This window comes from Mercenaria mercenaria, chromosome 16 (genome assembly GCF_021730395.1).
Source record: "Mercenaria mercenaria strain notata chromosome 16, MADL_Memer_1, whole genome shotgun sequence".
Lineage (NCBI taxonomy): Eukaryota > Metazoa > Mollusca > Bivalvia > Venerida > Veneridae > Mercenaria > Mercenaria mercenaria.
In genome coordinates this window covers 4,105,319-4,128,236 of record NC_069376.1, presented here as the reverse complement: position 1 = coordinate 4,128,236, position 22,918 = coordinate 4,105,319, and the positions used below count along the sequence as shown (strand labels likewise).

The following is a 22,918-nucleotide window of genomic DNA, read 5'->3' as shown; positions in this document are numbered from 1 at the left end:
GTACATAGCACATAATTTCTCAACATGATTTAAATCTGTGTAAGGTTTCATTGGAATCCCTTGAACTGTTTAAAAGTGATAACTCAAGACACCAAGTGTTTATCAAGGATGAATTAACTAACTACATAAAGCAGAGTGATTATATATAGGCATAAACAGTCCTTCATGCCTTCAGTTCCTTTTGTAATAGAGAAATATCTGTAACAATGTTCTAGCAAAATGTAAACTCACTTTTCCTGTCTCATGTTAAAACACTACAACTGGCCTCATCAAATGATCACCAAAAATGTACTGATAGTCTCTGATTTCAAATGGCCTGAAAATGTTGTAATATTGTAATATACATGTTATATATGTGGAACCCTATTACTGAAAGTGGGAGAAACAGCAAAAAGCTTGATTTTTTATGTAGATGTTATGGACTTTAACTTTAAAACTCAATAATCAGTATCAGTATTATTAATTATTAATTATATGGCAGTGTACACAGGTAGAGCTGGCCTCAAGAAAGTCACTGGGCTTCATGACATTGTGCACAGGTAGAGCTGGTAGCAAGTAAGCCACTGGGCTTCATTACATAGTGCACAGGTAAAGCTGGTAGCAAGTAAGCCACTGGGCTTCATTACATAGTGCACAGGTAAAGCTGGCCACAAGAAAGTCACTGGGCTTCATGACAAAGTACACAGATAAAGCTGGCAGCAAGGAAGTCACTCCACGTCATGACAATGTACACAGGAAGAGCTGGAATCAAGAAAGTCACTAGGCTTCATGACGTTGTACACAGGTACAGCTGGTAGCAAGAAAATCACTCGGCTTCATGACAGTGTACACAAGTAGAGCTGGTAGCAAGAAAGTCACTCGGCTTCATGACAGAGTACACAGGTACAGCTGGAAGTCAAGGAAGTCACTGAAGTTCATGACAGTGTACACAGGTAGAGATGGAATCAAGAAGTGAGTATGTTGGGTTTTACGGCGAATCAACACAAAATGGTCATATATCGCCAAGTGGAATCAAGAAAGTCACTCGGCTTCATGACAGTGTACACGGGTGGAGCTGACAGCAAGAAAGTCACTGAGCTTCATGACAGTGTACACAGGTATAGCTGGAAGCAAGACTCACTGAGCTTCACGACAGTGTACACAGGTAGAGCTTGTAGCAAGAAAGTCACTGAGCTTCAGGACAATGTACACAGGTAGAGCTTGTAGCAAGAAAGTCACTGAGCTTCACGACAATGTAAACAGGTAGAGCTGGTAGCAAGAAAGTCATTGTGCTTCATACCAGTGTAAATAGGTAATGATGGCAGAAAGAAAGTCACTGGGCAAGTTTCTATCATGATAAAAGACTCATGCAAGGTTTCATCAATTTATATCAAATACTTTTTGAGCTAGGTGTGTCACGAACTTCGGACGGACGGAAACACGGACAAGACCAAATCTATATATGCCCCCACCATTCATAAACAGGGGACTCATAATAGCTTGTGTTATGTTTCAGTTCAATATTTGCATTGTCTTTGAGAGAGCAATGTATACGCAAACCTTCAACCTTAAAGGGGAAAACTTTTGTTAAAATTTATTTAAGAGTTATAGAACTTTTCTAAGTTAAAACGGGGCATGTATCTCAGGAAATACTGCACTTAGAGTTAAACAATTTGTCACACTAATTAGCAAGTATAACATGCTTCAATTGATTGATTGATTTATTTTGTTGTGTTTAATGTCGCACCCACACAACCATATGTTATAGGGCGACTTTCCAGCTTTGATGAAGAACACAGGTGCCCCCCTGTGGATTATTTCATCACCAACAGGTACATGGGTAGAATCATTGACCTACCATAAGCCGACTGGATGACTTCCTCATGCATATGAAGAATTCAGCGTCCCCAGTGAGGCTCGAACCCACATCCAAGAGGGGCAAATGATTTGAGATGTTTCAATTCAACAGAAGATATATTGACTTAATGACAATATAACCAGTACAGATATAGACACTAAACTTTCTTATTCTTATTTAAGTTGAGCTGAAATTCAGCTTTATAATTTTGTACCCTGGACACTATGTTATATTGCAGTATGAACATATTAACAGTTTATATAGATGAAATAAAAGTTGATTCACTGCCTTATATTTGTTATCACACTTACTGATAAAATTAATGCATCCAACATATACCATGATGTTGTTAATTGACAGATTATCAAATTACCTGTTTCAAGAACCTGCTGAACTCTGATGTTTCCATGAATAACAGACATTCTTGTCCTTAGCAACTTGTATCTACTGTAGCTTGTCTTTCCTGGGGCCATTTTCCTTTTCTTTTTCCTGTAAGACAATCTTAAAAGATATCACCAAGAAAGAGTTTAACTGCCAGAATAACATCCAATATACATTTATCACCCTTTATTAAATGTGACATCTTCGAAATGTTGAAGCTATTTGCAATAATGTATGAAGCCAAGTTTGTGATTTATATGTGCTTTTTTTTCCACATTGGCAAACTGATATAATTTCTAGACAATAGTAATACAAGAGCACTGCCATGCGGTTGCAGACGCTCATCTGATTTGACCCTGAATCGCTCACCTGAGTAATATGAGCTACATGTTTCAAATGGCAAACTGATGCTAAAATATTAAGAAGGTAGATCAGTAGGTCACATTCATGGTGACTGAAAGTCAGTTATAAGATCGAGGTGTAAAACTGCACATGGCATCCAAATTTCAAGGCTGTATCTTTAAAAACAAGAAAGTAGGTCAGAAGGTTAAGATCACAGTCAAGTGATCCGTAATTGCTTGGTGTCATCAGGTAATTATCAATAAACAACCTAGGAAATATGATCTGATAATTTTTTAATCATTTTTTCCTATATAACTCATAATTTTAAAAAGTGACCCCCCAGAGTAGAGCCTCTTTTCACCCATAATTTGAACAAACTTGTTAGAGATTCACCAGGCAATGCTACATACCAAATATCAAAGGCCTAGGCCTTGAACTTTCAGACAAGAAGATCTTTATTTTTTTCATATACATGTATAAGTCTATGTTAAACATGGTACCCCCAGGCCAGGGCCTCTGTTCACCCTACGGACATAACTTGAACAAATCTGGTAAAGAAATACTAGGAAAGGCAACACACCCAATACTAAAAGTCTAGGCCTTGCGTTTTCAGGCAAGAAGATTTTTTTTTTCCTATATATATATGTCTATGTAAAACCTGAAAGCCCCGGGGTATGGCCTCTTTTTCATTCCAGTGGCATAATTTGAACAGTTTTGGTAGAGAACCACAAGGCACTGCTACATACAAAATATCAAAGGCATGGCTCTTATGGTTTTAAACAAGAAGAATTTTAAAGTATTTTCCTATATACAGTATACTGTAAGTCTATTTAAACCTGTGGCAGAAGGCATTCATACTGACAGAATTTCATGAAGATCTGTTGAAAAATACAGCCTTTATCGCTTTCACAAGGTTTTTCTTTGATTTGACTTAGTGACCTAGTTTTTGACCCAAAATGACTCATTATCAAACTTAGCCTAGATTTCATCAGGGTTATCATTCTGACCAAAATTCATGAAGATCAATTGAAAAATACATTCTTTGTCTCATACACAATGCTTTTCTTTGACTTTTTTAACTTTTTTTCCTATATAACTCATAATTTTAAAAAGTGACCCCCCAGAGTAGAGCCTCTTTTCACCCATAATTTGAACAAACTTGTTAGAGATTCACAGTCAATTCTTCTTGTTTAAAACCATAAGAGCCATGCCTTTGATATTTTGTATGTAGCAGTGCCTTGTGGTTCTCTACGAATTTCCTGTGATATAAATGTTACATGGATATTACTTAGTCAGAAAAATATTTCCATATTCTTGAAAAAGGACAAGTGTCCGAAAATTCGAAATAAAGAGTAAAATACCAACACAGATTAAAAAGAATTATACATGCATATAAGGTTTATGTGTAATTTTATCATTGTTTTATATGAACTAATATACCTGTCACCAAGCCAGCTTATCCCCTCTGCACAACAGGTACATCTTTCTATCAGAAGGTTGCTGCATGGAATCCTGGGGAAGGTGTTTGGCTATCTGTAAGGCAAAACATCAAGGCTAAGTTTACTCCCTAGATCATGTGAAGAAGTTATCAGTTACTTGTAGAAAACAACAAAAATTTGTAGCAAAGGTACCTGGCTAAGGGACATTTTTCACAAAACATATTGCATGAGAACACATTGTCAATGTCTTCTTCTATACTATAGATGTACATAAATCAAAACTACATATCAGAAAATTCACACAGACGTTATGTAGTTTGAAAATGTCTGGAAATCTATAATTTGTGAATGCTTTCAAATGCTAATATATGCATTATAATGGTTTACTGTTTTTTTTATCTTTAAATAAGAAAGGAAATTAATTAAAATAAAATGAAATATTTTGTCATATTAAAGGGAGGTATTTAATAAACAAGTGAAATACACGATGTTTATATGGTACTAAACAGTCTATAATACAAATTATCTTACTTTCATTTTTAAATTACTGGGAAAACTGATATAAATCCAATGTATTGTACTTTATCATAAAAAAAGGGAAGTAATTTCATGTACACACAGAAAAAAAGAAATTTACTGGGGTGCCTCACAGTGACTGCGAATTTGTATATGACACCATGTCTTGTAATGGTGAATATTTATACCAACACCACTGCATCAAAAAGTTACAGAGCAGACAAAAATTACCAAAAATCCCAATAGGTGACACCGACCTTGCATTAGATGTCTGAGTCTTACATGCACCAAAATAATTTGTTTTTGTGATTATTTAAGTCAAGTTAACATCTAACTGTGACCTTGATCGTTGAAACAGGGGCCTGGTCTTGCACATGACACATTGCCTCTTAATGAAGAATATTTGTGCTAAGTGATTTTAAAATTCCTTGACAAATGGCAGAGCAATGGACAGGACAAGAAGCAAGACCATGTTAACCTTTGACCTCTATGTGTGAACTTGACCTTGGAGCTAGAGGTCTGGATCTTGCATATGCTATCAACGACATGATAGGGAAAAATTTGTGGCAGAGCTATGGACTGGACATGAAAAGGACCAAGTTAACCTTTGAGCTAGGGATGTTGGTCTACAGAGTGACACATCAACTTATTAAAGGGAACATTTGTGCCAGGTAATTTGAATATGGATGACTGGACTAGAAACATGCAATGGGAACACTGAACCTCTAAGTGTGACCTTGTCCTTGGTGCTTGAGGTCTGAGTCTTGCACATGACTCATTGCCCCATTACAGTGAAAATTTATGCCAATCAATTTAAAAATCCCTTGAAGAATGGCAGTTATGGACATGAATCAGACACTATTTACTTTTTGCCTCTTCTTAATCTTAAAAGCTACATGTACATGTTGGTGTTTGGTTATCCATATAATTCATAAAACAGGATCAATCACACGGCACTTCAAAGCATTATTCATGTGAAAAAAAATTTATCAAAACTTCAACCTGAAAATTTATTTAATTGAGGGCATGACTGAGGAAAGACTTATACGAAATTTATGGTCTTAGTTTCATATGATGCAAGTGTTATAAGGAATAACTATTTTCAGTGAATAAAGCCATCAAGTAACTAGAACTGTCACAGGAGTGACTCATACCCCCACAATACGGTCTTGTCACAGAAGAATGGCAACCATAAGGAATCTTAAAAATACTTTGGAGTACTTCATCCTGGGCTTCCACATATAAGTAATACTAGTATAATACTAGTATAGTAATACTAGTAAATATATTAAATCTCTAATATTAGAGATACACTAAAAGTGAATACAAAAAAGTGTCTTACCGACCCATGTTACCACGGAAAAATGTTTTTACTTTTTACATAGGACTTATAATAAAAAAAGTTAGAAAATACCTAAAATATTGAAAATCTAAAAATAGGATTTCTAAAAATAGACTTATTCCTGGAATTTAAGGGGAAGAAACTCAGTACAAAGGTTAAAAAAGGTTACTTCCCTTTGGCTCTAAGCCAATCAGAATGAGATTAGTGAAAATACATCAAAATTAACCTTAAATTCTAGGTAAAAGGGGACACAATTCAAGAAAAATAGTGTCAGAGTTATGCACCTTGTGTCATATGATGTGGGTGATGAGGTGGAACATCTGTTTTAAGTCTGAATCAAATCCATTCAGTAGTAATTGAGATATAGTGAAAATACATCAAAATTAACCTTAAATTCTAAGTAAAAAGGGGCATAATTCATGAAAAATTGGTGTCAGAGTTATGCACCTTGTGTCACATGATGTGGGTGATGAGGTGGAACATCTATTTTAAGTTTGAATCAAATCCATTTTGTAATAATTGAGATATAGTGAAAATACATCAAAATCAACCTTAAATTTAAAGTAAAAGGGGACATAATTCATAAAAAATTTATGTCAGAGTTAAGCACCTTATGTCACATCATCTGGGTGATGAGGTGGAACAACTATTTTAAGTTTGAATCAAATCCATTTAGTAATAACTGAGATATAGTGAAAATACAACAAAATTAACCTTAAATTCTAAGTAAAAGGGGACATAATTCATGAAAACTTGGTGTCAGAGTTATGCACCTTGTGTCACATGATGTGGGCACATGATGTGGGTGATGAGGTGGAACATCTATTATAAGTTTGAATCAAATCCATTCAGTAGTAACTGAGATAAAGTGAAAATACATCAAAATCAACCTTAAATTCTAAGTAAAAAGGGGCATAATTCATAAAAAAATTGGTGTCAGAGTTATGCACCTTATGTCACATGATGTGGGAGATGAGGTGGAACATCTATTTTAAGTTTGAATCAAATCCATTTAGTAATAACTGAGATATAGTGAAAATACAACAAAATTAACCTTAAATTCTAAGTAAAAGGGGACATAATTCATGAAAACTTGGTGTCAAGAGTTATGCACCTTGTGTCACATGATGTGGGTGATAAGGTGGAACATGTATTTTAAGTTTGAATCAAATCCATTTGGTAATAACTGAGATAATAGATTTCGGGACGCGACGGGACGGGACGGGACGCGACAAAACTGACTCCTATATACCCCCCTCAAACATGTTTGGTGGGGGTATAATAACACTGACGAAGTAGAAGTTCAGGAAACTTTTAGCATTTAAACTGAAGACGTGAAAGCCGGTGCCAGAGAGACAAGAATAACTCTCCATATACTTTGTACAGTCAAACCTATAATATTGATTCGTTTACATATTTTTTTTTCAGCAGGAACATACCATATCCTTACATTCTGTACACTTTTCCTATAACATTTCCTTCAACTCTGTGCAACAAATGTAAACTTCTTGTTGTGTTAATGGAAAACTGCAGAGCCCTACCTCATATATTTCTCTACAAAAGAAGAATATTTCCTCACATGATGTACATAAAAGATAATTCCTTTTTTAATGCAAAGCATATATTAAGACATATCTCAGTGTTATATCAGAATTGTGCATTGTAGCAACTGTTTCCATGTGTGATGTGATGTTGTGTTAAAACAATGAATGTTCAAAAAGTTGCTTTCCGAGTTTTCAATTTTGTTCTGTCTGTGACTGATAGCTGCACTGGACCAAGTGAAACAAGTGATGAAAGACTTAGTGATAATAAAGAGTTCCCTGGTGTTAAGGTGAAATTACACAAAACCAGTCAGCCATTATGACCAAGTGAAACAAGTGATGAAAGACTTAGTGATAATAAAGAAATCCCTGCTGTTAAGGTGAAATTACACAAAACCAGACAGCCATTATGACCAAGTGAAACAAGTGATGAAAGACTTAGTGATCTGCAATAAATAAATCCCTGTGGTTAAGGTGAAATTACACAAAACTAGACAGACATTATGTCCATTCACAATGAACAAAATCTTAAATTGTGTATCACAGCGGAGCTTGCTGGCAAAAAAAAAAACAACAGCCCTGATCTATATATAAACAACAGCCCAGCCCTGATCTATATATAAACAACATCCCTGATCTATATAAAGAATGGTTTTAATGTCCATCACTGCCTGCTGAATGTTCCAAACTGGCTAAATTTCTGCAAATACCTTAATAAATTTCAACCTGAGCATATACAACTGGTTCTCCGAATTTTTCCAGTGACTAATATCAATTGATGTGACCCTTCTTGTGATAGAACCAGTATCTTCTGTGTGATTGGAAAGCCTGCAGCCACACCACATCTGAAATATGACTCAAGCTAGTCATAATATCTCAGATTGAAAACTTATTCAGTTTAAATGACTGCATGTATGTGCAAAATATATTTCAAAACAATATGACTGCAAAGAAAGTGTGAAATGTAGAAAAGTGTCCCTCTAGGCAACTTTTCTATGAACATTTACATCACAATCTCCTTTCCCCATACTGAAACTTTCAAAATGTAATATAAAACCTAACAAGAGGGCCATGATGGCCCTATATCGCTCACCTGTTATCATTGCACTTGAGGACAAGAAGGTCCTCAGAAAAAGGACAGGAACAACAAAGGGAAGAAATTTAACCAAAAAGAAAAAAAAATCTTACAAGGTATAGATTATTATGTCAAAATATACCTAAAAATTGGAGGTACCATCCATATTGTACCACAGGAAAGTGGTCTCGGTTTTTCCCTCTACGGCCAATAATAAAAAAGTTACTAAAAATAAGCTATTTATAGTAATGTAAATGTGAAGTAATTAAAAAAAATATTTATAAGTGAACAAAAGAAGGATCTGCCAAATAAATCTGTTGACATAAATGAAATTTTAGATCAGTATCTTCATTAGTTATGGAGATTTACCCATTTTAATTTGAAATAAAGGGAGGTAATTTGACATAAAATCAGTACATAGTTATCTACCGATTGTCTCAGTCCAACTAATAACAATAATGAAATTTCAAATAAGTCCTGTAAGTATTTACTGATATAAATCCGTATTTATAACAATCTGGGGAGGTAATCAGATATAAAATTACTCTGGAACCTACAACTGGATCTGATTTGTCATGGAATCCAAGATTAATTGTTGTTGAAGATATTTTGGAAGTTTGTATCAAATAAAACCATAAATGAAGTCTCTGTATGGCTGCAAAGGCCAAAATAGCCAATTTTGGACCTTTAAGGGGCCATAACTCTGGAACCTATGATGGAATCTGGCCAGTTCAAGAAAGGAACCAAGATCTTGTGGTAATACAAGTTGTGTGCAAGTTCAGTTAAAATCAAATCATAAATGAAGCTGCTATTGTGCAGACAAGGTCAAAATAGCTAATTCCGGCCCTATCAGGGGCCACAACTCTGAAACCCATAATGGGATCTGGCCAGTTCAAGAAAGGAGCCGAGATCTTATGGTGATACAAGTTGTGTGCAAGTTTGGTTAAACTAAATCATAAATGAAGCTGCTATTGTGTAGACAAGGTCAAAATAGCTAATTCCGGCCCTATCAGGGGCCATAACTCTGGAACCCATAATGGGATCTGGCCAGTTCAAGAAAGGAGCCGAGATCTTATGGTGATACAAGTTGTGTGCAAGTTTGGTTAAACTAAATCATAAACGAAACCACTATCGTGCAGACAAGAAATTGTTGACGGACGGATGACGGACGAAGGGTGATCACAAAAGCTCTTCTTGTCACTATGTGACAGGTGAGCTAAAAATCAAGTCTTACATATGTAAAATGTGTCATAACAAACACTTTGAATAACAAAGCTATCAATCACAATGTCTGTTCAAATTCCTTGCTTTCCTGCTTAGCTCAGTAGGTAAGAGTGTTGGTCTACAGATCGCGGGGTCATGAGTTCGATCCTCGGGCGGGGCGTATGTTCTCCGTGACTATTTGATAAACGACATTGTGTCTGAAATCATTAGTCCTCCACCTCTGATTCATGTGGGGAAGTTGGCAGTTACTTGCGGAGAACAGGTTTGTACTGGTACTGAATCCAGGAACACTGGTTAGGTTAACTGCCCGCTGTTACATGACTGAAATACTGTTGAAAAACGGCGTTAAACCCAAAACAAACAAATTTGCTTTCCTGACTTCCAGATCTGAAGCAACGTTAACTGTTGTCAGGTAAAAATTAGTACAGTAACCTGTATTCCAAGTGAGAATATATAGGCCAGATCGTAGCTAATAATTAACTGCAGTCTGACCTAATAATTCTCACTTGGAATACAGCTGACTGTACCAATTATTATGAACAAAATCCTGTCCAATTTCAAAGTAACAGATTACTAATGTAATCTCACTACCACACATGCTTCAGAATGTAGTCATTATGGTAAAACTGGCTGAAATAATGTTATTCCACTATAATTCTAATTTCTACCTGTCTTTCAATTGCCGTTGCAATTTAAACGAAGTCTATTAAATTTTACAGTATCATGGAAAAGTACCTGACTTTTATTAAAAGTACATTTGTATTTACAATGGAATTATTTACCCATCCACAACACCAAACAATTGTCTTCGGTCAAATCTGAGCAGTTGTAGACTTATATATACAGAGGTGGCCAATCCCCGTCTATGCGAAAAACTTTATATCGTCAAAGCATTCTCATTTCAGGTTTTTGGGTACTGAAAATATAAGAAATCCAACAGAATAAGTAAACATACAATTCAGGACCTCAAATATGAAGATTTATGCTCAATTAAGCATTTAAAGAAACCAATATTCAAGTCTAGTGTGTGAAAATCTGCCTGTTTTCCTTCATAATCAATTAGAATATGCCAATTTCAGGCCTAATCTGTTCAAGTCCTTGAACTGATTATGATTACACATATTTCTCTATTCAGACTGTGTGTACTGTGTCAATTCAAGTATCCAAAAGAGCAATTTAATGTAAACAAGAATAGAAATTTCAGAAGAGAAGATTTTGAATTAAAGTTCTTCACACAGTCACATAGAGAAAACTAACAAATTAATGAGGCTTGAAGGAATTTGATACAGGATCACCCACAGAAAATTGTAGTGAAATTATTTTCTAATCAAACAAGTACTTTTCACAGCTTTACAATTTTCCATATAGGGAAAACTTGCCCCATCAATGGCATTCTTATTCTTAACAAAAACAAGGTGTTTTGCAGCCAAATTATTTTGAAATCGAGCTAGGAGTTTAGGAGAAGATAATTATGTTTATTTAAAGCCATACAGAGAAAACTAGCCATGACCCCAGGTAGCCATGTTCTTTTTGAAAAATCAGGAATTTGAAGAGTGTCAGCCAAGAACTTAGAAAAGGAGAAAATTTTAATAAATCATTTTAAGTAAGCCTTTATGAGAAACTAGCCACACCTCCTGGCAGTCATGAGATTTAATGAAACAAAATTATTTGAAAGTATTTGGTGAATGGCTACACAAGGAACACTGCTTTGAAATTATTTTCAAGTCAAGCCAGATGTTTCAAACCTGAAGATTTTCAAAGTTTTCTATACATCAATACTGGGAAAACTAACCTACACCCTTCCCCACTCCACACTAGCCTGCCCCTCTCCCACTCCCTTTTTTTAATGCAAAATAATGATCTGAAGGAATTTGGGAAATGGTAACGTAAGGAAAACTTCTGTGTAATTATTTTAAAACTGGACAAGCAGTTTCAGAAAAGATCTTCCAAAGTTTTCCATATAACTATACTAGGAACATTAGCCTGGACCTATGTGTTGATTGTTTGTTTGTTGTTGGTTTTTTTTCATATAGATCACCCAAGGAAAATTTCTAGGATAGTATTTTAAAATGTTTTCTGTGAAGAATATTATAACGTTTCTCCTTTTAGTTGCCATTGCAACAAGAATTCTGCTACTCAGTATAATGATAGTCTTGAAATCTGAAATAAGACCTCCAAAGCAAAGAAACAATCCTGTGAAGTTTGGTTGAAATAGGCATAATGGTTAAAAGGAGATAGAGAAATTTTGGCTGATATATGGATGAAAGACCACCAATGATCCTATAAGCTCACAATGAGCACTTTGTGCTCAGTTGAACTGAAAACTACTTTAAACTAATGAAGAACTAGAGCAGTCACAGGACATAGCACACTCGACTATTTCGATGCTGGATAGTAAAACTGGATAGTGAAACTGGATAGTGAAACTGGATAGTAAAACTGGATAGTGAAACTGGATAGGGAAACTGGATAGTAAAACTGGATAGGGAAACTGGATAGTGAAACTGGATAGGGAAACTGGATAGGGAAACTGGATACTGAAACTGGATAGGGAAACTGGATAGTAAAACTGGATAGGGAAACTGGATAGTAAAACTGGATAGTGAAACTGGATAGTAAAACTGGATAGGGAAACTGGATAGTAAAACTGGATACTGAAACTGGATAGTAAAACTGGATAGTAAAACTGGATAGGGAAACTGGATAGTAAAACTGGATACTGAAACTGGCCGTATCTGAGGAAGCTGGAGCTGTTTAATGACTCCAAAAAGAACAAGCAAATTCGATGAATTGGTATCCCCTGCCGAAAGGGTTTGTGGTGAGGAATGGCAAAAAATATGTTCGGCAAAGAGTTAATGATGTTAATAAGAAGCAAATAATTTCAATAGTCAAAATCAATTTAACAGAAAACAAATGTTTAATTAAAGTGTACATATTAAATGTATGATACTTTGATCCAGACTAAAGAATTTATTTTGAATGGGATATGCTTACTGTAATAAGCTTAGCTTTTAAAATTAAATGCAGTTATTGAAATGTGCGCTTGAAGTTTAACTGGAACGAAATATTGTCTTTGAGTGGTTTGGCACCAGATGTTGCTGTTTAACATGTACATTTGAACTTAAAAGAACAGATGTCCTTAAGAGAACACAATCAAGTAAAATATCTTGAACATGGCTAAGGGCAAGGTTTGTGCAGTCACAACTTAACATGTTGAAGGTTTGAACATTTAAAAAAAAAAAGGAATGGAAATATATATATGTATATATATATATATATATATATATACATATATGTATATATTTATTTTTTAAGGGGGGGGGGGGTGGGGGAACAGGTGAGGAAACAAAATTTCACATGTTGATTATAAATATTGATGGAAAATTAAAAATGAAAATTAAAAAATAAAAAACAAGAGCTGTCAGTAAGACAGCCAAGCTCGACTATTCGAAATATTGTCCCAGAAGCAGGAAAATATTACCCAAAAAGGTTAAATATCAAAAGAGTTTTAAGTTCAAAAGGGAGAATAATTTGACCAAAATGCATATCAGTTATGGGAATTGCTGCTATCAACTAGTTTTATAACCCCGAAGGCACATGTGAAGTTTCAATTCAATATCTGCATTAGTTTTGGAGATAGAAACTTGCATGTAAAACTTTAACCAGAATTTTCAAAGTCCAAAAGGGGGCATAATTTGCCCAAAATACATGTCAGAGTTATGGGATTTGATCCAGTGAGGTTAGTACTTGATCTAGAAAAAGAAAAAGATAAGTTTCAAATCTATATGCCTTTTAGTAATAGCTGTATGTTCTTGCACGCAAAACTTTATTTGTTTGTTTGTTTTGGGTTTAACGCCGTTTTTCAACAGTATTTCAGTCATGTAACGGCGGGCAGTTAACCTAACCAGTGTTCCTGGGTTCTGTACCAGTACAAACCTGTTCTCCGCAAGTAACTGCCAACTTCCCCACACGAATTATCAGAGGTGGAGGACTAATGATTTCAGACACAATGTCGTTTATCAAATAGTCACGGAGAACATATGCCGCTCCCGAGGATCGAACTTGCGACCCCACGATCCGTAGACCAACGCTCTTACCTACTGAGCTAAGCGGGCGGGCTTACGCAAAACTTTAACCAGAATTTTCTAAGTCCAAAAGGAGAATTTGCTAAGTCCAAAAGGATACATAATTTGGCCAAAATGAAGGTCAGGGTTATGGGACTTGCTGCTATCAACTAGTTTTATAACCCCGAAGACACATGTGAAGTTTCAAATCAATATCTGCATTAGTTTTGGAGATAATAACTTGCATGTAAAACTTTAACCAAAATTTTCTAAGTCTAAAAGGGGGCATAATTTGCTCAAAAAACATGTCAGAGTTATGGGACTTGACCCAGTGAGGTTAGTACTTGATCTAGAAAAGAAAAAATAAGTTTCAATTCTATATGCCTTTTAGAAATAGCTGTATGTACTTGCACACAAAACTTTAACCAGAATTTTCTAAGTCCAAAAGGGGGCATAATTTGGCCAAAATGAAGGTCAGAGTTATGGGACTTGCTGCTATCAACTAGATTTATAACCCCGAAGACACATGTGAAGTTTCAAATCAATATCTGCATTAGTTTTGGAGATAGTAACTTGCATGTAAAACTTAACCAAAATTTTCTAAGTCTAAAAGGGGGCATAATTTGCTCAAAATACATGTCAGAGTTATGGGTCTTGACCCAGTGAGGTTGGTAATTGATCTAGAAAAAGAAAAAATAAGTTTTAAATCTATATGCCTTTTAGAAATAGCTGTATGTACTTGCACGCAAAACTTTAACCAGAATTTTCTAAGTCCAAAAGGGGACATAATTTGGCCAAAATGAAAGTCAGTGTTATGGGACTTGCTGCTATCAACTAGTTTTATAACCCCGAAGACACATGTGAAGTTTCAAATCAATATCTGCATTAGTTTTGGAGTTAGTAACTTGCATGTAAAACTTTAACCAAAATGTTCTAAGTCCAAAAGGGGGCATAATTTGCTCAAAATACATGTCAGAGTTATGGGACTTGACCCAGAGAGGTTGGTAATTGACCTAGAAAAAGAAAAAATAAGTTTCAAAGCTATATGCCTTTAACTGATGGCTGTATGTACTTGCATGCGAAAACTTAACCAAGGTGTGACGCGGACGCCGACGTCAGGGTGAGTAGAATAGCTAGACTATTCTTTGAATAGTCGAGCTAAAAATGGGTGAAGTGGGGGAAGGGGTGGGGGGTAGAGGGCAGAGTATGCATGATCAGTGGTGGGTGGAGGTGGGGGAATGGTACAACTTGCATCATGTTGATAAATATTCATGGAAGGTTAAAAAAAAAAGTAAAATAAGGAATGAAAAAAAAATTTTTTTTTGGGGGGGGGGGGGGGGGGGGGGGGGGGGGGGGGGGGGGGGGGGGTGTGACCAAGGCAAGTGGGTTACCAGGTGTGGGTGCGCAACTTCACATGTTTACAATTAATGTTCATAGAAAAGAATGAAAGAAATTTAATGAAATTCAGCCTAATGGTAAGTTTGTTATGTACAAATATGTGGATTTTTAGACAATCAAAGGGCAATAACTCTGAAGTTACAAAAGAAATCCCTATGAAATTGTTTGGGCACAACCACATTATAGTGCTCAAAATTCTGTATAAGTTTCATAGTTCAAGGTCGAATATATCAAAGTTATGTTGCAGAAACTGCCATATCTATAGATCTATAGTACCATATATGTATTAAGAGACCACACAAGGGACTGCTAAGAAGTGGTCTCTTAATGGAATGGTCTCTTAATGAATTTCGGTCAGATGAAAAGAAAAGTTATTTTAACTGTTAATGTAACTGTATTTATTATGAACATACACATGTATGATTTGAAAATCTGTTTTAACATCGTGAACACTTTTCCAAGTCCACAAACCGTGAAAATTATGGCTAGATTGTTTGCCAGTTCGACTGATACAAAGGTTAATTGCATTCAGTCACATGCAAAACGTACTCGCTAATTACGCAGATGAAGAAATGCCCGGTAGAATTTTGGTACCCGGTCGCTTAATAGATACTTTTGTCGAATATTTTATCTGTCGGGACTACATTAATGTGGTCGCTGGTCCTTTAATAAAAAAGTCGTTTAATGGAATGAATTTATGTACTGAAAACGTTTGGGAGAGATTTTGACCGGTCGTTTAATACAAAAATCGCTTAATAGAGGTGGTCGCAAGTACGATGTCGACTGTAGTTAACACTAGAAACTTCTAAGGGCCATAACTCTGGTGTTACTAGGGCAATCTGACTGAAACTTGATGGGCCCCATAACCTCATAGTGGTAAACATGTATATGAAGTTTGTTTTTAAAAAATCTAAAATAAGGAATGATTTTCTTTTTTTTTGAGGGGGGGGGGGGGGGGGGGGGGGAGGGGTGTGATCAAGGTAAGGGGTTGACCACGTGTGGGTACACAACTTCACATGTTTACAATAAATGCTCATGGAAAAGAATGAAAGAAATTTAATGAAACTCTACCAAATGGTAAGTCTGTTATGTACAAATATGTGGATTTTTATAAAATTAAAGGGCAATAACTCTTAATTTACAAATAAATGCGAACAAAATTGTGTGTACACAACCACATTATGGTGATCTAAATCTGTTTAAGTTTCATAGTTCTAGGTCAAATATATCAAAAGTTATGATGCAGAAATTGCCATATTTATAGTACCCTATATAGCTAACAGTAGAAACTTCTAAGGGCCATAACTCTGGTGTTTTAGGGCAATCTGACTGAAACTTGACAGGCCGCAAGAACTCATAGTGGCGAACATGTATATGAAGATTTATATAAATATTCCCAACCATTTCCTAGATATGGCTCCGGACGGATGGACAACGCCAAAACTATATCCCTCCGACTTTCGTCGGGGGATAATAAAGATATTGGACGTGTCAAAAGTATTAAGTAATAAGAGAGGTAAAGATAAAGTGTATCAAAACATTACATACATATACTTCTAAGCAAAAAGGGGGATAATTCATGAAATATTGGTGCAAGAGTGATTTCTGCACCTTGTGTCATATTATGTGGGAGATGACTGGAATAACAACTTCAAGTTTGAATCAAATCCTTTTAGTAATAACTGAGATATAGTGAAAATGCATCAAAATTAACCTGAAATTCTAGGTAAAAGAGGCATATTTCATGATATATTGGTACATATGTATCAGAGACATGGACCTTGTGTCATATAAATTGGGTGATAAGGACAATTAGGTGGAACAATGACTTTAAGTTTGAATCATATCCATTTCTAAATAAGTGAGATGGAGAAATTGCATCAAAACTTTAACTTAAAATTCAAGGTAAAGGGGAAGATAATTCATGAAACTGGTACCAGAATTCTGGACTTTATGTCAAATGATGTGTGTGGTAAGGTCGAACAACTACATACAGGTTGAATCAAATCAATTCAGTAATATCCGAGACAGAGTGAAAGAGCATCAAAACTTTGTATCTGAAATTCTAAATAAAAAGGGGGATAATTCATGAAATACTGTGGCAAGAGTTATGACCCATGCATAATATGATGTGAGTGATGATGTTGAATAACTATTTTAAGTTTGAATCAAATCCATTTAGTAATACCTGAGATAGAGTAAAAGCGCATCAAAAATCTAATCTGAAATTCTAAGTAAAAGGGGGCATAATTCAGGAAATATTGGTACCAGAGTTATGGACCTTGTGTCATATGATATAAGTGATGATGTTGAATAACTATTTTAAGTTTGAATCAAATCCATTTAGTAATACCTGAGATAGAGTGAAAGTGCATCAAAAATCTAATCTGAAATTCTAAGTAAAAGGGGCATAATTCAGGAAAATACTGGTACCAGAGTTATGGCCCTTGTGTCATATGATATAAGTGATGATGTTGAATAACTAATTTTAAGTTTGAATCAAATCCATTTAGTAATACCTGAGATAGAGTGAAAGTGCATCAAAAATCTAATCTGAAATTCTAAGTAAAAGGGGGCATAATTCAGGAAATATTGGTACCAGAGTTATGGCCCTTGTGTCATATGATATAAGTGATGATGTTGAATAACTATTTTAAGTTTGAATCAAATCCATTTAGTAATACCTGAGACAGAGTGAAAGTGCATCAAAAATCTAATCTGAAATTCTAAGTAAAAAGGGGGCATAATTCAGGAAATATTGGTACCAGAGTTATGGACCTTTTGTCATATGATATGGGTGATATGGTAGAATAACTATTTTAAATTTGAATCAAATCTATTCCGTAATATCTGAGATAGAGTGAAAGCTCATCAAAATGTTCTAAGTAAAAGGGGGATAATTCATGAAATATTGGTGCGAGAGTTATGACTTGTGATGTGCGTGGTGATGAGCAATAACCATTTAAAGATTGAAACAAATCCATCAAGTAATTATAGAGATAAAGAGAAAGTGCATCAAGACTTTAACCTAAGTGCATATACAGGACGCCAATGCCGGTCGAGTAGGACAGCTCTCTACACATTGTATAGTCGACTAAAACTTACCTAAAGTCTTTTGCAATCTGTCTTGTGTGAAAATTCTGCCAAATTATGTGAGAAACTAAGCATCCGCTGCGAATTTTTTCAACTGGACAGACACATAATAGTCTGACAGACTGGTACACACATCACTGTCCAACAGACCTGTAGAAATACTATTATACGGTATGGAAGTGTTTAATTGGTATGAAAATATAATGCTTCATTTACTGTAATTATGGAAGCATCCATCAATTCTTAAAATACCAGTGTAGTTGTACTCAATCCAAAACTAGAAACCTGATAAGATTCTGTAAGTGAAAATTTCTATGAAAGCAAGGGCATTTCAGTATGTATTTTTTTAATTAAGTTAGCTCCCTTCAATTGTAAAATCTGTTTTATAGAAGATTGGATTGTTGCTGCTTTTTAAAGTATTGGTATCTGTTCAGCTCTTATGTAACTCTAAATGCAGTTTTTAAGTGGTAAATTATTCTTAACAAAAATTATCTGGTTACTTATTAGATATTTCTATGACTGCCATGAAATCCAAATTTCCACCATGGTTCTCTCATACACCATAATTTATAGAACAAAGACCTGCATCTCTTCTTCTATTCTGAACTAATTGTCTGTAGCCATTCTGCTTTACTGTTACTTCACACTACAAAAGAAGAGACACTTTTCAGAGTGTTTAGAAAGAAATATATTATGAGAAGCAATTTTACAATTTAATGATAATCATCTAAAACTCCTAACTTGTAACTTGAAACTATAAAAAGTTTCCTTTTATGAAATTTCATGCAATAAATGATATTCGTAAGTGATTCTATGTCAAGGGGCCTCCATGGCTGAGTGGTTAAGGTTGCTGACTTTAAATCACTTGCCTCTCATTGATGTGGGTTCGAGCCTCACTCGGGGCATTGAATTCTTCATGACAGGAAGCCATCCAGCTGGCTTACGGAAGGTCGGTGGTTCTACCCAGGTGCCTGCTTGTGATGACATAATGCATGAAGGGGCACTTGGGATCTTCCTCCACCATCAAAGCTAGAATGTCTCCATATGACCTAAACTTGTGTCGGTGCGACGTTAAACCCAACCAAAAAAAACAAAAACAAACAAATAAAAAGAATTTATGTCAGTAAGTAAAAGGTTTAGACTAAACAAGAAAACAATACCTAAAATAATTGCCGTTCAAAATTTATGTCAGTAAGTAAAAGGTTTAGACTAAACAAGAAAAAACAATACCTAAAATAATTGCCGTTCAAAATTTATGTCACTTTAGATTTTCCTTGAAATTAATTTCCCATTATTTTGCGTATCTGAATAATTACAAAATCAATGCATGTAATGCAAATTTGTTGAACAGAAAGGAAAAATGAATATATTTACGGATACTCTTAAAATTATTTTTACCCTGCTAAATTTTTATCATGCACTTGTCTATTTTTCAATTTGGACTGTACCATTAACTGTCAAAAGGGGTGTTTACTAAACAGATACTGGCTGAATGGCGAACAGAGCAGATCTTGATCAGACTGCAAGGATGGCGTAGGCTGATCATGATCTACACTGGTCGCAAAAGCAGAATCAATTGTGTCCATTATTGTAAGGGTTAAGGGACCAATGATAGAAAGAGGAAGAACAGAACAGAAAATATCTGGTATGAATCAAATCTCGGCCATCAAATATTTTAAACAGGCTGCTGGTGTAGTATATCATTACACCTGAACAGAAACCTAAAACCTTGATTTGTTTCTTAACTGTTTTAGTAAAAATTTATGTGAAAACAAACCCTGTAATTTACCAAAATAGAATTAAGCAAGGGCATTTGTGTGTATGTGTTTTTTTTTCAAATTTGAGTTACCTCCCTTCAACTGTAAAGTTAAAAAAAATCTGGCTTAAGCAGTGCAGTTGGATTTACAGGAAAATAATTCTAAATACAAATTTATGGCGTGTTTACTTACCAAATCATTTCATGTCTGTGACCCACAATGTTTCCCATATACACGATGCTGAACTGAGACATGCATCTCTTCATTTTCTAAATTTAATGGTCTGTAGCTATTCTGCTTTTCTGTAACTTCACACCTACAAAAAAGTAGAATTTTTTGAAAAAGTTTTGTAAATCCATCAAAGTTCTAAAGATGCACATTCAAACAGCACAAATTTAATGAAAATCATCTACTGCAGTTGGACAGACTGACAGACATTCCATCAGCAAACACATGTAAAAGATAATAAGCACTATACCTAACATTATATACTTGAATTTCAAAGTTACCTTCAATAAATGTAAAGTTGTATGATACTGGTAAAATCATACAAGTAGATTTAAAACGGTCTTCATGCATCAGAGAACACGAAGGTTTGTAGTATGTGGAAAGGAGTCTGAAAACAAACTATGTGTAATATCAAGAGGTGCGGCAAAAGTTAGCTCTCTTGGTCCAAAGCTTTTTTCACATGGGCTGCTTGCCAGTAACCTCTAATGGTTACATGGAAACAAGTATCAATGATCTACCTTATAAATTCAACACTGCACCGTAGTTCCACCAATCACCATATAGAACAAAGACCTGTATCTCTTCAGTTTTTAAGTTAATAGTCTCCAGCCATTCTGTGTTACTGTTACTTCCAACTACAAAAAAAAAATATAAAGTTCAAAGACATATTAGATGCACATATACCACAATAAAAAAAGGTTGGACATTTTGGTTAAATAGCTGTAATTTGGTTGAAAAAAGTTCCTCAATGATATTTACTGTTTATTTTTCATAAAATAAGACACTTTTCATGTCTCTTTTTGCATTTTTTCAGGTTATTTAATTTAAAACGAAAGAAGGGTGTTAATTCTGCAGTCTGAAATACTGCTATATGAGGGTACCTGACCAGATGACTTGCATTTCACTGCATACTACTTAACATCATATTTTCCTTTCGTTTTCTTGATTACAACCACCACTTTTAATTAGTTTTAATTACAGGAATGAAATTTTGTTTTTGGACTTGAATATGTCATAGGCGTAGGAGCAAGGGGCGAGGGGGGGGGGGGGGCAGGGGCAGGGGGGCCTAGCCCCACCAAAGCTAGGATAGGGGGGGCCAAACTATATTTTGGAAAAGAGATGTAACTTACAGTGTAATATAACATTTACATATAAAGTATCATATAATTGTTTTCAACATGATTTCTGATTTGCAATATGGCCTTTCCTTACAGTCTAATATAACATTTATATATAAAGTATCATATAATTGTTTTCAACATGATTTCTGATTTGCATTTATATATAAAGTATCATATAATTGTTTTCAACATGATCTCTGATTTGCATTTATATATAAAGTATCATATAATTGTTTTCAACATGATTTCTGATTTGCAATATGGCCTTTCCTTACAGTCTAATATAACATTTATATATAAAGTATCATATAATTTTTTTCAACATGATTTCTGATTTGCATTTATACATAAAGTATCATATAATTGTTTTCAATATGATTTCTGATTTGCATTTATATATAAAGTATCATATAATTGTTTTCAACATGATTTCTGATTTGCAATATGGCCTTTCCTTACAGTCTAATATAACATTTATATATAAAGTATCATATAATTGTTTTCAACATGATTTCTGATTTGCATTTATATATAAAGTATCATATAATTGTTTTCAATATGATTTCTGATTTGCATTTATATATAAAGTATCATATAATTGTTTTCAACATGATTTCTGATTTGCAATATGGCCTTTCCTTACAGTCTAATATAACATTTATATATAAAGTATCATATAATTGTTTTCAATATGATTTCTGATTTGCATTTATATATAAAGTATCATATTATTGTTTTCAACATGATTTCTGATTTGCATTTATATATAAAGTATCATATAATTGTTTTCAATATGATTTCTGATTTGCATTTATATATAAAGTATCATATAATTGTTTTCAACATGATTTCTGATTTGCAATATGGCCTTTCCTTACAGTCTAATATAACATTTATATATAAAGTATCATATAATTGTTTTCAATATGATTTCTGATTTGCATTTATATATAAAGTATCATATAATTGTTTTCAATATGATTTCTGATTTGCATTTATATATAAAGTATCATATAATTGTTTTCAACATGATTTCTGATTTGCATTATGGCCTTTCCTTACATTTTGACTTGTCTCTTTCCATAAGGTCAGTACTGAAACCTTGTATGCGCTGAGGATTGTTTGATTATATTTTATAAACAAGAGGGCCATGATGGCCCTATAACGTTCACAGGGCAATACTATCTACTATGTTCAACAGGGCAGTACTATCTACTATGCTGAAAGACATTAACCTGTCCAGAAACTTTACTGGTAGTCTGGCATCAAAAACACTTCAGCTGAACAATTCATTGCAAGCTTCAGTTCTGTGGAAAAAAAGTCAAAAGCATTACTGGACTGGCTCTTTCACCACGAGCAAAAAGGTATCTCAAAACATCTTGAATGAGGTCACAGAGACATAAATATCATCAAACAACAGCCAAGTTCAAGACCAGCAGAAAAAATAATCAAGCAAAGCTGGAATATGCTTATCATCAAGCCCGCAGTTCAGGCCAGTATCCGGATGGGTACGTGAAAGGACAACTTGATGAGGCCCCGTCAGCAAACAGTGTTTCTAAA

General features: G+C 34.6%; 1 long non-coding RNA gene across 1 annotated transcript; it reads right to left on the bottom strand.

Moving 5' to 3' along the window:
- Window positions 1-207: 207 nt before the first annotated feature.
- LOC128549429 (uncharacterized) lies at window positions 208-22,669 on the bottom strand. The gene is made up of 11 exons (XR_008367607.1): window positions 22,594-22,669; window positions 20,756-20,872; window positions 20,202-20,325; window positions 18,753-18,898; window positions 18,265-18,402; window positions 10,480-10,613; window positions 8,109-8,243; window positions 7,297-7,411; window positions 4,001-4,093; window positions 2,211-2,326; window positions 208-316 (listed from the first exon to the last, which is right to left on the bottom strand). It is a non-coding gene; the product is annotated as an uncharacterized LOC128549429 (long non-coding RNA).
- Between the last annotated feature and the right edge of the window lie 249 nt (window positions 22,670-22,918).